Source organism: Podarcis tiliguerta, assembly GCF_965153285.1.
Source record: "Podarcis tiliguerta genome assembly, chromosome: 5".
Lineage (NCBI taxonomy): Eukaryota > Metazoa > Chordata > Lepidosauria > Squamata > Lacertidae > Podarcis > Podarcis tiliguerta.
The window spans coordinates 61,372,275-61,389,808 of NC_139538.1; the positions used below are offsets into that span (position 1 = coordinate 61,372,275).

The 17,534-nt window shown below is 38.3% G+C and overlaps 1 protein-coding gene across 16 annotated transcripts in view; it reads right to left on the minus strand.

Annotated features, from left to right (window-relative positions):
• The window catches only part of CPEB3 (cytoplasmic polyadenylation element binding protein 3), a 73,634-nt gene that overhangs the window by 45,737 nt on the left and 10,363 nt on the right, over positions 1–17,534 (minus strand). The gene's annotated exons all lie outside the window — the stretch shown is intronic.

Consider the following 17,534-nt stretch of genomic DNA (forward strand, 5'->3'; position numbering starts at 1 on the left):
TGTACTGTAATTATTTCAGTTTATTTAGAGAGATTAAGAAATTGGCATCCAAATTATGTGAAGCATAATTTGCACTAAATAAATAAATAAATCTATTTCACACACCCTAGATCTAGAATAAAGCAATTTCTATGATCATATGAGTTTATGCAAGCTCTTGGATTTCTGCTGACGTGCCTTGCCTGTTATTCCTCCCCCAAGCCTCATCAAATGTGCAAATAAATAAAAATCCTATTCCAGATGCCGCTCTGACACTCAAGCGCAGCTTGGGGGTGGGGCAAAGTAGGCTGCAGAAGGCAGGAGTAGATAGAAAGGGTCTGTTCTGTGACTGGAACATTGTAGTTCTTGAGATTCAAAGCTAAAATTCCCTTAATTTTGTTTTAATCCCATTGCTGTTCACATTAAGCTTGCTAGAAGGTAAATAATGTATCAGTACAAGGTGGATTTTTACATTTCCTGGTATCTTAATACGCAAAACTAAGAGATAGGGTAGCCAGGGCGAGGGGGAAATCAGCCTCACAGTGTTCCCTGAAAATTTTACCATTTGCACCCAATAAGAAGCTTCGCATTGCCTGCTTGCAAAACTAAGGCAATTATTCTGACACAAAACCCTTGGGCACAGCAAGATTGTGCAAACAACTTGAGAACAGATAAAAGCAGTGAAGCACAGCAGAAGACTAAGCAGCACACAGTGGCCTCTCTAAAATCCTTGCCAGCTTCAGCTGATTTTTTATTTTTTATTTTAGTGTTAGCAAGCATTGCACAAAGAATCAATTATTAATCCATATCCAAGAGCCTTTTTATACTCTTTTTTTGAAGACCGTTTAAAATTAAGCTGATGACAACAAATACTGTCTCTTTCCTATGGAAGCTTCTAAACTGATATTTTAAATTATGTTTTTACCAGAAAGAAATTTGGGAGGTGTAGCCCATATATACCCAGACCAACCTGTAAGAAAAAAAATATTAGATGACAACCTAATTCTCACAATAACCCTAAACACAGATCTACTTTAATGGACTTCCAATTGTGTTCAAGCTGGTAGTAACCTAGCCCTCCTGACTGAGTGGAGCAGCAAAATATGTCGTCTCAGTGTCCCTGGCACAGTCAAAATGTGACAATTGATTGCATTACACAACTGGAGAGAGAAAACCCATGAGTGGGCAGCAGAACTAAAAGTGGGCCTTGTTCACATGCATGATCCAGAGACAGTACACCTGGGCACACAAGGACTTGACACAGAGGGAGAGGAGGGTCCAGTAATTTCAGTGCCTCAGAAAATTTGCTTGCAAAATATTCTAAGTTTTTTCAATAAGAATATGGCACGTTTCCTCTCTTCTGCAAGTGCATTAATTAACAGTTATGATAATGATCAGAAGGGTAATGTGGGGTGATTCCATTACTTCCTAACATTCAAGTAAGATAAGCTCATTATGTGTGTCTGTTCCAGTATCACCAAAAAAGATTCACAGTTTAATGGGAATTTGTACACAATCTTCCCACTGAAGAACAATATTAACCATTGTACTCAAACTGCTTTGCATAAATTCTCAGCAATTTGCTGACACCTATGAAGTAGGTCACTTTTATGTCCACACAAGTAGGACCCTACAAGTAGGACCTTCAACTATAAGTTGTGCTGTATCTTTACCTTCTAACTGGAGTGCTCCAGTTCAGAGTTCCATCAGCTAGCCATACCTGCCTCCAACAGACCATTCCATTCTTTTCCTTCTCATTGTTTAGCTACTATACAGGCTCAATCCAGGTTGTTCCAGATTTATTCCTCCCATTTTACTGGGCTTTGAGATTTCCCTGAACATGCTGCTATGTCCCCCTTGTTTCTGAAAGCCCCATTCTAGCTCAATTTCTTTCAGCACTCACCACCCAAGTTCATTATTATCCCAGAGTGGGATGTTGGATAGAGCAATTGAAGGGTAGGCAGAGGAACTGACACTATTTCAGAGTCACACCCAACACCTTTCCTCAAGGATATTATCCTTTCAGTTGCTTTTCAAGGGATAAAATACATGAATATACAAGTGATAAAGTTTAAATAATTTTAAACAATACTCATATCTTCAGAAATTTCTCATTCAAGGTAATGGCTTTATTCATATTGTGCTGCTTTCCTGCCTACTAACACTTCCGGAACTTCACAAAGAAATGTAACATCCAATAATAACATTAATCATCAGGAGTCTCTTTAAAAATGGAAGATAAGTGACCCAACCATTTTGATTTCCTTAAAACCCTGGATAATAATAAACACCAGAACATGGCAAACATGCAGTGCCAGAGTGCTCAACTTTATTAACACCCATGTTTGGCCTGTTACAAGCAGATAAAAGGCAGGCATAGCTCATTTCAAACAGATTTCTGTCTCAATTATGCTTCCACGTCAACACACCATCAGCGATTATCTCCGTCACACACACATCCAGAACAAAACATTAACTTGGGGGAAGGGGGAAGATGTGGCAACGGGCAGAGGGCTCCAATGAAGACTGGAAGGTTTTGGTGGGCGTTTCCTCATGCAAGAAAGTATGCTCAGAAAGTCATTATCTGGCACAAAATGGAGAGGCTTGTAATCCATCCCCATGATTTCCTGGCAGGAGAAGTACTCTATTTGTCACTTGCTGCCAGATGGGCAGCCCACTGGAACTGTCAACTCTGTGTTGGAGCCATCTGCCAACAGCTACTCTGTTCCTTCTGATCATCCCCTAGTCTGTCTGTCTATCTATCTATCTATCTATCTATCTATCTATCTATATAAAATGGAGTAGGGTGGTATAGGAGCTGATGCACCTTCAAGCATTAAGTCAAATGCTCAGAAAGCCTCCTGTCAACCTGACTTAAATACAAATGTTCTATGGGGCCCAAGCAACACTGCTCAACCAGTAAGCAATTAAGGGCTTTTTGATGATTAAGTGGCGGGGGAATACTATATTCAACAATCAAACATCATGCTAAGAATGTACAAATTGTCTTGCACAATCAGACTAAAGTACAGTAATCTAAATCTAATATTTTGTATATAGTCTACCAGATGTCTAGGTACTTGGAAACAAGGCAAGAAAGTTATGTTCCTCCTCTGTTTCCGTCAGCATCCAGTTCTTTGAGGCATAGTGCATCCGCACTGAACTACAGTACTGTGGTTAACAGTGTCCTCCATGAATTTGCCTAATTGCTTTGTAATAAAATATAATTCACCCTGAAGGTATCTGAGGAAACAGTCTTATTGTTATTTTAACTAATTTGTGGTTTGTATTGTCTATGCTCTGGAGTTAGTTTAACGCAACTGAATGGCAAGTTAGTTTCAAAAGACCTCACTTAGGATAACAACTGGAAGATTCCCAATTTCTAACTACCTATGCTACTAGCATTCCAATGACTAATTGATTGGAGACATGTAGACTATGATCACAGAATTTATTAGAAACATAAGTAGGTGGAAGCAAGGCAGTAGGGATAGATCATTTGCTCACACACACACACACCCAGGATGTGCTTCCTGAGGACACATATATTCCTGACACTCCTGAAAATGCAGTATACTAAAAAAAGAGAGAAAATGCATCTACACTGAGACACCAAAAGCCCGTGATGCTAGGGTGACTAGGGCAGGGGTGAGCAGATTTCAGGCTTGTCAGACTTACTTTGTCTTTTGCTATAACCCAAGATCTACAAGCAGCAGAAGTGAACAGAGCACACACTCCTCCAACACAAAAGTTCACTCTTGGCTACCCCGAGATGTATTCATCTCAGAAGCCTAATTTAGGTGTTAAATGTTATTTTAATAAAAAAATATTTTGTTGCTGCTACAATTGGGCTCTGAAACTCTTGGAGGTGTATCGCAAATGGCCCAGATACCTACTACTACATCTGATCTACTTTCTGCCCACCCATGGACTAAGGACACACAAGCCCCAAGTTTCTTCAACAAGGCCTAAAAGAATAATGTCTTCAGTATAGCCATTGTAGATTAGCCTTCCCTTTATAAAATCTTGGAGTCAGATAAGGAGAAAATTAACATTTATACCTTCTCTTTCTTTCTTCACCGATGAGTGAGTGAAATACAGAATTTTACTTGATTATTTGTAATTTTCAGTAGAATCATTTTTTTTAATTGCTTTTAAAAAGCAATCCAGCAAATGCAGGAGGATTTTCTGCTGTGTGACCACACTCCATTATTATGTTGCTGTACACAGTAAGAAAATAACAACAAAAACCCTTCTGTGTTATAATTGTTTTAGCCCAGAGGAAGTTTCCAGGAATTGGAAACTTTTGCCCCATAATCAAATGAGAAAAATTAGCTCTCAGCAGCAACCCAAGGGCAAGGAAGACTTCACACATTCATATGAGAATGCACAGGAACATTTGACTATTTCTCCAACCTCCTGTTGGTGACAGTGATATTTTAAGGGACTGGAAGTAAAAGACAAATCCTCACCAAGATCTAGCAACTTGAGATTTCAATCTGTACAGCTCAGTATAACCCAATTTGTGGAAGTAAATTATACATTGTAAATAAATGTTTTCTTTTGTCAGTCTGTTTCTTTGATCCCCAAGCCATTAGCAGTTATTCTTCAAGCTCTATTAGTGTATCTGTGCTGTGTATGACCTAGCCTAGCAGTCAATTTCAATGTTTTATTCACCTGGCAACTTAGATAGACGAGAGGGGGTGAAATATCCACCATTAGCAAACTTTAATAATGTTTATCTCAGCAGCGGGCTTCCCCTTCCACAGAGCTCAGAAACAGGAAGAGGACAGTGTTGTCAGAGGCCTAGGAATCAGGAGGACTGGTTAGAGCCTAGGAGCAAAGTGACTTTGTTTATACACACACTCCTTGGTCCTCTTACTTTCTGTAGGAGCCATGGCTTGCAGGTTTTTGTAACTGATCTTTCAAGCACTTCATTCTAGTTAATGTTTACAATATTTCAAATACAGTTTCATAATATGCTTGCTGAACAATTTTGAAAAACCTATGCTTTTCCATTCCATGATTAAGAGGTATACCGCCACACAGAAACCTACAGTTAACCTAGCTCACCTAACCCAGCAGTTCAAAAATGAACACCACTTATTTCTGCAGGAGATTAAAAAGATATTACAGAGTACTTTCCTTTTTTGTCAAAGGAGAAAGTGGAAGTCATTATTCTTACTTTTATGACTGCACTCCAGCAAATTATCTGCAGACATTTTTACGATCGACTGAGAACTTGTGGCATTTAGGTTACAGTTAAATTTTGTTTAGCACCAAGCTTCAGATAAAAATCTGCTCACACATTCTGCTTTATGAATCTATTTTAAAAAGCCAATGACTACTTCTATTGACTAAAACTGGTAAAATTCACTTCTATATTCAAAAATTTAAGAACAAGTCATACCAAAGTTGGCCATCAGTTTAAAAAGCTCAAAAGACAAGGAAGGAGAAATGTTATTTGAATCTGTAGATTCCTGGACTATAAAATAGCTTGGCTTAAAAATAACAGATCTTTAATGCTGGCGAAGCTGTGACCCATTTTGTTAGCAAAGAAATGCTACTACAACAGTTTAGGCACACGTCACAAATCATACAACTAGGTCACAATCCAAGCCAATGTAGCAAGTTTCTGGGATGCAGCAGCACATTAATGAGTCACGTGAGTGGCCCTTTACCAAAATATGATGCCACAATGTCTTAAAATGAATAAAAATAAGCAGGGTGGTGGTGGTGATTAACAAGAACATGAATTACAAGCCAAATAGGTTTTGGCCACCACAAAGCCACTGGTATGAGCTTAAAATATTGTAGACTGACCCTGATGAGGCTTCAAGTGATCATTCACAGCCTGTCTGGGTGACCTCATATCGATATTTTACAGACTTTAATTATGCAAGCTCAACAATATGTTGTCCTCAAATTATGAATATTCATGGCTGTCTCCCAACATACGGTACATTTATTTTCCAACTCATTGGTGGTGGTGGTGGTGGGGAAATCTATAGAAACATATATTACAGTATCTCACTTCTGGAAATGTTCTGCTTCTGGAATTTTACTCAGCAAGCAAATGATTTTGCTCAGTTGCCCTGACCAATCTCATTTATTTCATAATTGTTCTGTTGATTCTCAATACTCAGAAGACTCAATGTTAAGTAGGCTTCATGGGCAAAGTTTTAACAATATATGTAGAAAGCAGGAGTTGGGAGCAATTTAAAGAGCAAAGGTGGCATACAGGTAAAAACTGCAAATACCTACCACTGCCAGCCATTGAACTCTCTATTGTCTTCCCCAAGCACTTTCTCTCAGCTGGTTTCACTTTTGGTTTCAGAGTACAGCCAACAGAAAAGTTACGCACATGGGGGGGGGGGGATGTGGAAATGCAAGTTGGGGTGTTCTATTTAACATCCACACACCCATTTTGCTCTTTCAGTCAAACACACTAACCTTTCCCTATACAGTTGTGGATCTGCTCCCATCACCTCTTATTAACTTTGACCTGGGGCCTAATAATGTGAACATTATTGTTATTTCATGCACACTCCAGAACTCTGAGTTGTCACCCTCTTTGAAGCCCACCCACTTAGTATTCCAATATCATCCCATATTGTAACAGGTGAAGAGCTCTAAGGATAGCCTGAGGAGGTAAGAACTCCTGGAAAGTTTAGGGCTTTGTGCCTGCTTTTCCTTTCTTTCATGGTGGGAAAATACTCATTATGCGAGCATCCATCTTCTCATTCTGTTTAAGCAATTTATAGAAAAATCACAGTTTAAGCCAGAGCTACAAAAGAAAGTGTCATCATGTAATGATGAAGTTGTGAGCAAAGAAGCCACTTTCTTCTGCAGCAGCTCAGTTGCATGAAGTCTTTCGTGTCAACTAGATGTAGAACATAGCTGAAATCACCTCCAATGCCACAGGCCAACCAGCAATATAATGAGGATATTACAGTCCTAAAACTAACAGGGTTAAGAATTTGAAGTTTGATTCAGCTGAATCAGTCTTCAAATGCAGTCCCAGTGAAGTAAATTTTGGATCATCCTGAATCAGAAGTTTTTACTTATGAGAAGTTTCCCCATTCAAAAGCATACACCAGGGCAAACCTTTGCTGTACATTTTACTTATATTTTATTATGATGGCAAAGCAGCAGAACATCTTAAGACCTCTAACCCTTCTGATTCAACATAATGTTAATTTATTCTATTCTTATTTTAGTAGCAACATCCAAAACTCCTACAAGCCAATAAACTACAGGAAATACTCCAGAAGAGAAATCCCAAAAGCTACAGGGACATAAGAGTTTATCAACATAAGCAGTGAAAAATAATACATATTTTTCTGGTTATTCCTATTATTGATATAACCTACAATTTTAAAAAGTGTTGAATTCAAACATATATCTACTCTCAATATATCTGCTAACGTTTTACAAGTACACACAAGTCTGTATCCTGAAACAGTATGATTTAAGCGTTTAAGTAAGTACAACCAGAACATCTGCAATGTCAGTTAACCATGATGCTTTCCCACACACACCCAAGAAATTGCACTAGGATCAAAGAGACATTTTGAAAGCTTCAGTTTTATCACTGTATGATCAGTTTAAATAACTAGCCTAGGTACAGTCAACATGGTGCCTTCTAGATGTTATTGGATTCCCCTCTTCCATCAGCACCAGCCAGCATGGTCAATGATCAAGGATGATTGGAACTGTAAACAACCAACATTTGGAGGGCACTGCATTGGTTACCCCGACCTATAATGTTTTCATTTATGATACAAACTACTCTTTACAAAGTAATGTGACCTAGTCCATCTACTTTGCACTATCTGGAGGATGCAGTACATAAAGGAACACTATGCTCCATAAACATGGATTTAACCTCATCTTCAATGTCCATTTCCCCATTTAAGTCAACAACATGCCCAGATGTAGCTTATCCTACTTGATCAAGTTAGAGACTCCTATAGGAAAGGTATACACCTCTAGGAATATGAAGAAGTGTGTTTAAAGGAAGGGTCTCAAACCAGATTCTACTGCATTCTGTTACTTGTAAGTTAGTAACCAATCAGTGACTGAAACACTTTTAGGTGACAAGAGAAAAACTCACTCACTCACTCACTCACTCTCTCTCTCTCTCTATATATATATATATTTCCTTATCACACATGCCTTTCATAAAGATGAGGTTTTTGATCGATAGATCCAGGAATAAGCAATTGCTCATCTTCTGCATGGCTTCTGAAGCTTTTGTGCTGCAATAGATCTTTATTTTATTTCAGTGGTAAACAGAAGAAGGTGACTGTGCCTCTGTGCATGGAAGAGATCCAATGCAGATTTTGATATTTAGATATTACCTTTGGCTGTTTTTGAACTTGCAAGAGTCTAGATGAAATTCCACACATCACACATAATTTTAAAACACATTTTGACTTCTGAAAAACATTTGAAAGCTGCTTCAGATATTCCTTATTGTAACATGGAACCAGAAAAAAAGAGTTTGCAAAGGAGCAATTTAAAATCACCTGAACTATAAAACTGTATATAATATTTTTAATTTTCAGCTAAATAGAAGTAAATGAATTACATAGCAACCTACAGTCGTTGAGCAAAGGAAAATGTGAACAATAAATATTTTATTGTAACAAAATTATAAGAGAACTCTGGCCTACCCACACTAGAATGTGACACTGAATTTTGGTGCAATAGGCACAAATGGCACAAACAATATAAAAACTCATTTTCCAGTTTAATTAACCCTGCAGTGAAGTGGACAAGTGCCAAATGACCTATGGAGGACCCATGCTCAAGTCTTCGCTCAACTGCAAATCTCAGTTGCCTTGGGCATGTCACCATTTCTGAAGCTTGACCTATCTCATCAGCTAATAGAAGATGAGAACTGTAAAGCACTTTTTACCCACCAAATATACTTCAGAAATTCTGTCCAAACAGAACAGAGGACCACACACCAAACTAATAATAGCACCCTTGAGTATTTATGCTGCTGTTCTCCCAGCAATGACAGCTTGCACACTTCTTTAAATGCATAGGAGTTTTTTTTAGTATTCACTTTGTAAAAATACAAATGAACACAAGATGAAACAGTAGCAACAATCAAACCAAGCAAAATCATAAATATACTGTCATACAATTATAAAACGGGGGAGAGAAGAGGTAAGGGGTGGGGAATGGTCTCCAGCTGAAATGCTACTTATACCCTCCATGTCATAGGGTTACACTCTTATTTGTGAAGGCCATCATTAGTGCCCCAGCGGAGGGCACAGCGGAGTTTTACCCCCCCCCCTTTTCTTTCTTTTTTTAAAGAGAAGTAAATATCTAGCCCTCCTAGAAAGGAAGTTATGAAGAAAAATATGCAACTACCTTTCTAAGTGACTTCTGTGAAATGACCCAGGCTGCCTGCTCCCATCTGTCATTGTTTTTAGCCAATCAAATAAGTCACAGCTGGGATTGATAATTGTTTGGACATCAGGCAACAGGAATCCCCGGGGTCCTAAAGAGCTGCTGTTTTATCCTCCTCTTTAGTGCATTTTTCCTGCTTCTGTCTTACTTTCTAGTCCTTGGAATCTCTGTAGATTGCCCTCCTTCCTTTTTCACTAGCAACCAGGATGAAACTTTCCTGCCGTTGATGCATCTCAGATCAGGAGGTCCCTAGAAGTTATTTTCTGCAAATAATACTACACAATTAAGTGTGGATGGATGTTAAATAACTCCCCCCCCCCAAGGCAAATATGAAAACTTTGCAAAGAATATTAGGATGTCTCATGCTGCACAGGAGCTAAAGACCAGGCACTTAGTAACAATTCAGTGTGCAGTGAATTGTCTACACAGAATTACGTCTCTGTGATTAATGGGGCAGTCTAGGCTTTGGTTTAGGGGTTGGTATTGGAGAAAAACCAGGTTCTAGTGCCTTTAACCAAAGTGGCCTTGGGCAGGTAGGAGCAGGTGCACAGGCACTCAGACATTTGGTCTTCATATATGAATTAGACAGTACAGTCATGGCTTGAGTATGGAAATATAGTTATGGGAAAAGCTTTGCCCAGGACTGTACTGTCTAATTTATTGTTATGCTACACTTCCATGGCAGCTATTTTGTGACTGGCACCCACAGCACCCTCTCAAAATTAAAAATGTGTCCATTGGTCCAGAAAGGCTGATGAACCCTACCTGATTCAAATAGTACTATATATGAAGACAAAATGTATGTGTGCTTGTGTATCTGTTACTACTGCCAAAGGTCACTTTTTCAAGCTAGGCAAGAGTTGACAAGTCTTGTGATCACTGAATGATTGTGGCTGTGATGAATTCCTTAGAATACTTTTGGCCACCAAAAGGGGACAAAGAACCCAATTGCATTGCCCCTGGTCAGATTCTACAGTGCTGGGATATAATTGAGTATGAGACCAGCACCTGAAAATTTTAGAGGTCTTCCCAAGAGCAGATTAAAAAGAATGATAACCTGTGACCAAAATAGCACCATCACAGGACAGGACAAGACTGTGTTTTTCAGTGTTGCCTATTATATTCCACAGTGCCAACACACATTTACAGGTGGCGTATATGCTTATGGAAAAGGCAGTGGTAAATCCAACATGCCTATAAAACAAGTTTTGGTTGGCCCATGGAGCACAACCTTATACAACTTTCCATTGCCTTTCAAGAATGGGATATTCCAGGTCTCTGTCCCCTCAGCTCAGTTGCATCTAATTTGGTTTTGCCTAGCAATGCCCTGAAAGAATAAATTGTAGGTCTTGAGTGTTACACTGGAGCAATCATGCCCGGGGATTTGTGATCTTGGCTCGCCAGCCAGTCTAAGCTAGACAGTCCCTCTTCAGCCCATTTTTTCCAAAGAACCATTCTGTCCCCAATTTTTATGCAAACATACCCAAGAGCATGCTTCTCATGGAAGAACCTAGGTGACATAAGTACAGTTTCCCATGAAAAGAAACAAAAAAGGGAGGGCATGTGACATCCTCATAAGTCACTGCTGAGCACCAATATAAAACAACTTTGGAATAATTATATAAATATAAAAACAATGTAAAGCTACAACACATATCCAAATCAGTTCAAATCCAACAGATACTAACAGTGTCCACTTAAAAGGCTTAGAAGGACACTACACAATGCACTTGTCTGATATATAATAGGAGGGAGTTCCAAAAGGTAGGTGCTGCAATGCTAAAGGACCAATTCTAGCATCATGCATAGCTGACCTCCTTAATGATGGAGACTAAACTTGGGACTTTCCACATGCAAGGCAAATGTTATACCATTGAGCTATGGCCCTTCACAACCAATAAATGATTCTTTTCCAAGAGCCTGTTTATTAACAGGGATAGCAGGATCGTCAAAGAGCTACACAGTGTGCTAAGTAAAAGCCCAACAACTCCTCTCTCCTATGTTATAACAGTAACACAGCGTAAAACAAAACAGTATAATATAACTAAAATAAAGCAAATGTGTTGCTGTGTATATGAAGGACAAGGAAGGGGAAACCAGAAGATCAATGGGGATTGCCAAAATGTGTTACTTCACACTAAAGAAAAAGAGGACGACAACATGGTGATCCAAAACAAACTTAAATCTAACAAACGGAATTATTGTCCATGCAATGACCGTGTTCAAAATAAGGAAGTCCATAGTCACAGACAACTTCAGGAACTGTTTAAACCTAGGCTATAGTTAAGTTTGCAGGAACCAGGTCTACAGTGTTTCTCAGAAGACAGCTGATGTAATCAACCTGGGTAGAATAAGGCAGCTGGACAGCAGCTAAAGGCCAGGCCTGCACAGAAAGTTATTCCTGTACAGTACAGGATTTTCCAGTGGAAGATCAAGCGTAAGCAGAAAGTCCTTCAGAACTGCTGGTTCATAGAAATTTTGACTTGCCCATTGATGCACATAAAGAAAATAGCAGGAAATATAATAAAGAAGGTAATGTCACACTCCTGGGCCATGTACTTCACACTGGAAAAAGTCTGCCAGGCCTCAAAAACTTCCTTCACATAATCCAGAAACAAACTATCTCATCCACATTTGGCCCCCACTTCATCACCCACTTCTCACATGCACTCCACAACAAATCCTACTTGATTAGATATCTTAAAATATTGACATACAATCTAGTAACTGTTAGCAGGGTTGCCACAAAAATCATAGGGTTCCCCCTGCACCAATCTTTCCCTCACCCCCATAATTCTTAAATTGTTACTATGAGACCTACCCACCAAGTCCAACTATTTAGCATGTAAAGCTGAATTCTCCACTCTAAGGATATAAAGGGGGAATACAGTCTCATCTTCCCGGCCTTGCACATCTGAAAGGCAATACCCAGTGGTGACCATATGTTATTGAATCTGATGTGCTGAAGTGTGCAGCATCAGAATTGAAGATTTGATAGATGTCACATTCATTCAGATATTTTTTTTAAGATCCATAATCTCTTCAGTGGAACTTGAAGCAACTAAAGACTCAACTTCAGGTGTGTTCCTCAGCATGTGCTGTGAGTCCACCAGTTTCTTAGGCTCCTTTCACAGCATAGCCACAAGCACAAAGGAAACAACCCCACATACAATAAATTACTGCAAGTGAAGTTGATTATGTACAGCAAAAGGACAAAATAAAAATTATAAGCTATGGGAAAAGAGAAAAAACAATTCCATTGCAGGATATCTTTGGCTAAAAATTAGGTCTGGAGTTTGTGGAATCACTGCTCCTCAGATCACCATCTTAACTGGAAGTCAGCTGGCACATATTTTTCAAACTGGGATTGGATACAATACAGTATTGTACGGTATGATAACCAGTTTATTTCTGGCTTTAGAACTAATGCACAAGCCACATTACTAGACTTTGACATTAGAACAGGGCTTATTATTATGCCATAGCATTTTAAGATACACATCTGTACCAAGGGTCATATTAATATTACAGGCAACTCCTCATTTGTGCAGGGATTGCATGCTGGGTTATCACATGAATTGGTGGAGTGCAAATAAGCCCGCCCTGTTCTAGGGTCAAAAACAGGGTGTGCATCAGAGGTTGTGTGCCAATAAAACACGTGCAAAATGGTCACTGCCTGTATTTAAAACCTCTCTCAAAACAAGTAGTGTTCTCTAAAAGCTGCATCCAATTCTTTATTTTTATATTTAAATGTACTTATTAAATCATCAGTTTTAGTCATTTTAAAAGCTGCTGCATCAATTAATATTCTAGTCTCAACAACAAATGAACTGTGGAAATTAGCATGGAATTAATTTTATGTTTGAGTTTAAGCAACATGAAAAATTATTCAACCAGCACTCTAACCCACCCATCCATCATTTTTCCATATGATGACTACTTCAACAGCATCTGCTACTATATTATCAAGAAGCAACAGAACTATTGTATAAGGGGTGTTAAAGCCATCATCCTAAACATTTAACTTCCTTTTCCTAATAAGTAATAATCAACTGTAGCTTGAAGGAACCCAGAATATTGCTTTGTATCTGTAACAGGTAACAATAATATAATTATCACATTTATTTTTTATTAATAATTTTTGTTAAATATTCCTAGGTCACCTTTCAGGAAAAAAGCCCCCCCCCCCAGGCAGTTTACATTAAAATATACAGCTCTCATAAAATACAATGATTTCAGCAGTTAAAATCAACTCAAAGTCCAGCCCTATAGCTGATACAACTAATTAAACCATTAGTAAAAACAGAATTTTAAACCAACAGCAATAAATCAGAAAAGCAGCCCAAGATCTCAGATTGTTTTCCCCCAAAATAAAAGCAAATTGGAATAAATAGGTTTTCAAGGACTGTTTAAAAGCCAAAATGATAGGCCTGGCTGTACATTTTGATTCCTCTCATCTAGGAGCTCAGGGCAACACACCTGATGTTCTCACTTTATTACCTGTGGGGTAGCTTAGGTTAAGAAACAATGGTTGCCCAAGCTCAGCTAGTAAGCTTTGCAGCTGAGCAGCAATTTGAATCTGGATCTAAGTCCACTGTTCCACACTATACTGAATTTATTCACCTTAAAACAACTGATAGCTCTCTTATTACTTTCAAATACTAGCCAGGTTTTTTTTTAAAAAAGGTTAGAATATATTACACACACGGTGTGAAAGCAAAATAGTTTTAGTGCCAGGACATGTGTAGAGTTCCTGCTGAACCAAGCTGCTCAGTAGCAAATGGTAGCCAAGATATTGTGTTTGCTTGCTCTCTTTTTTGTTTGATAAGCAAGGTATTTTTAGAGCAACATATGGCATAATACTAACATCGTCTAGGATAGAGCTGCACAGCATTAATTCCTCAAAGTACATAAATCATAATACAAAATATTTTTAAATTCTTAAATATACACTCTTAGCATTAAGAGTCTGTAGTCAACATTACTGAAATTTAGTTCCAGCTCACATCTGTTGTGCCACACTCTGTTGTGTATACTCAGGATTTCAGAACTATTCCCCTATGGACCTAATCCAAGACGCATGATGGGCATTCAAAAGTTTAGAAACTTACTGCATATTTTTCAAATATATATGCAGAAGTAATGAAAATGACACTAAAGTAGCCACACATATTTTAAATGATCTCCAACTATAAGATTAATCTAAAAAATCTAAGGCTCTGGATATCCTGGCTATGACTCAAGAGCAGAAGCATTACAAGAAATGTTGCCCTCTAATACATAATATTTGAGCCAAATGGGATACTTAATTATGTCAATACTGCAACATCTAAATAAGGTAATAATCGGGAACAGCAGCTTGACTTTCATTTAGAGAAGCAGTCAGCTACTACAAACAAATTATTTGGGAAAAGTAGAGAAATGAGGTTCCTTCTCAGTGCTTGCAGCTGACACTATCAAATAATATTTTGTATATTCTGAAGCACCAATTCTAAATAGGACATCATACAAAAAGGGCAGGATTCAAAACCTTTTTCCAGCAAGGACCCCTTATTTGCCTTTCATCTGTGTGCCTTGAAGACTGAAATCTGCCACATGCAGATTGTGGGATTCTCATAAAAAGATAACAAATTCTGAATATGACTGAATAACCACAATTTTTCAGTACGTCACCCCACATTCTTTACTTCTTCTTGACACCATTTGCAAAGCATGTATTGATGGTGATGAAAAACAAAGTCTTCCTTTAAGATCATCACCCTCACCTAGGTATTAACAAGCATCTTTATGTTTTCATAGTTCATACAGGGTAAGTTAAATGTAATATTTAAATTTAGGCAGCTAAAGAGTTTTTGCAATGTATATTTTTTGCAATGTATAATTTTAGAACTGCCACCTTATCTAGTCGCAACATCATTTAAAGTAAACATGCCAAGTTAAAGCTACAAAATGAAAACATTTTCAAACAACACCAAATAGCAAAAGGTGTGACAAATTTGCCCAATTGTTTTTTTATGGGAAAATACTTGGCAACATATGTTTAAAATAATAATCGTGCCATTTGGTGTTCTTAGTATTTAGTAACGCTCCCAGGTGTATGGATGGCATAGTCATACTATAAACTTAAATTAGCTTTATTCTGAGTTAGTTTATATGCTGCTCTTTAAAAAAAAGCCTTCACAACATGGCTTACAATAATTTAATACAAATATGGCTCAAAACAACCATAATGATGAAAGCTATTTAATTAGAATTGCGAAAACAAAGCAGCAGTATTTCAAAATAAAACCCAGCACAGGCCTTGAAATGAATTGGCAGGCAGTATTATATAGTACAGTACAGGTGTTATGTGTTCCAAATGCCTGATCCTGTCAAGCAACTGGGCAGCTGTGTTTCATAAAGTTGAAATTTCTGAACCATTTTCAAAAGCAACCCCAAACAAGTCTGACTTATAATAGCCCAGTCTGAATGCAGCGGAACTATCAATGCATACTCCCCAATAAATCTGGAACTGTCATTTGATGACAATGCTAATAATTCTGTTGGAAATTAAGCCACACTGCCTCCAACTTCCAGAAGCACAAACTATGAAACAAGTTAAGTCTGTACTATTAACATACCTACTAAATGAACCATGGAATGAGTACTAGACTCCCCCCTCAGAGAATATTCTCATGTCATAAATCCATCCCTCATCAACGTAAGCCATTTCTTGGTTGAAAAATCATATTTCTTTTTACAAAAAAAAAATAAATAAATTCTTATGTTGGCTTTTACTTTTATAGGATATTTAAAGAAAAGGAAGGTTTTGATCATATTTTAGAACCAATACGTTAAATTAATATTGCCTGTACAATGTATCTATTTTGAGTCAAAATCAAATGTGCTTCATAAATTACTTTTATTTTCTTTTACTCTTGACATAAACACAAGATATATCAATGTTTAGAATGTGAGTACTGCAAACATTGGGCAACATCCAATGAACGGACTTCCTTCTTATCTACTTTCTCCCCAAATCTGCTCTGGAGGACTCCTGGAGAATGGGGGGTGAGGGGAGTAACAAGTAAGAAGAAAGGAAGGGGAAATACTGTTGCACCAGTGGAAGTCCATTCCATGGAAGCCACAACTGGATGTCACTCATTATTTAGAAGGAAAATTCTATATGTTAGCTTGTCTTCATTGTTTTAATGGAAAAGTGACTTGTCATGCGTGTCAGTCTAACACCTATGTTTCAGAAAGTCAATGTAGTAACCTATATAGCAATATATAGGTTACCATATTTGTCATTAGGCACCACAGAAGCATCTAATTATACTTTACACTTACTTCATGGAATGCAATAATAGACTACTATTAGTAGACATAAATGTCTCAAGAGAAGTCTGTCTGTCCGCCTCTTTGACTTTTAAAATATGAACTGGCAAGAAGCCTACAGCTCCTTTCACACAGAAGAACCAGTAGGAACTCTGGTTCTCTCCTTTTAACAGAATTAAGCCGCACAATGAAATCTGAAACCAATCCTCTTATTTGAATGGAAGGAGGCAAGCAGCATTGCATGCTCAAGAGCAGGAGGTGTGCAGCATGGTATGGGGCCAAACAAATGGTAAAAAAATATACAGGATGGTATTGGGTTGAAATAGACCCCAACTTTTTATTGATTACAGATGTAAATAGACATAGGCAAAGGCATTGGGTATGAATCCAGAATTAATCAACCTGCCTACTGGTTGATCAATGGGATGGGTCATCCCTGGGATGAGAGTCACCCCTTGACATATATCAAGTTGGACGACCCACCAGGGCCGCCACTCAGAAAGGTGCTATGGCCTATTGGCCCCGTGTGTAGGCTCCTGGAAAGAAACACCCCATCCCATACCCTTTTGGGGGGAATACAATAGGCTAAAGATTCAAGCCAGTGCCATCTGCAAAAAGTTGTGACACTTGCTATGAGGGAGACCAGCCAATTTGTCTGCAAGAAAAATTAATTCATGGCTCTGAGAATAGTAACTAAGTGTTCCATAGCAAGGTCTTCACACTGGCTTGCCTGATCACATTTGAGCATGTCCACACATACACAGGGTGAGAAGGTGGGAAACCCCCAGAAGAACTGGGGCCCCAGGTACAGC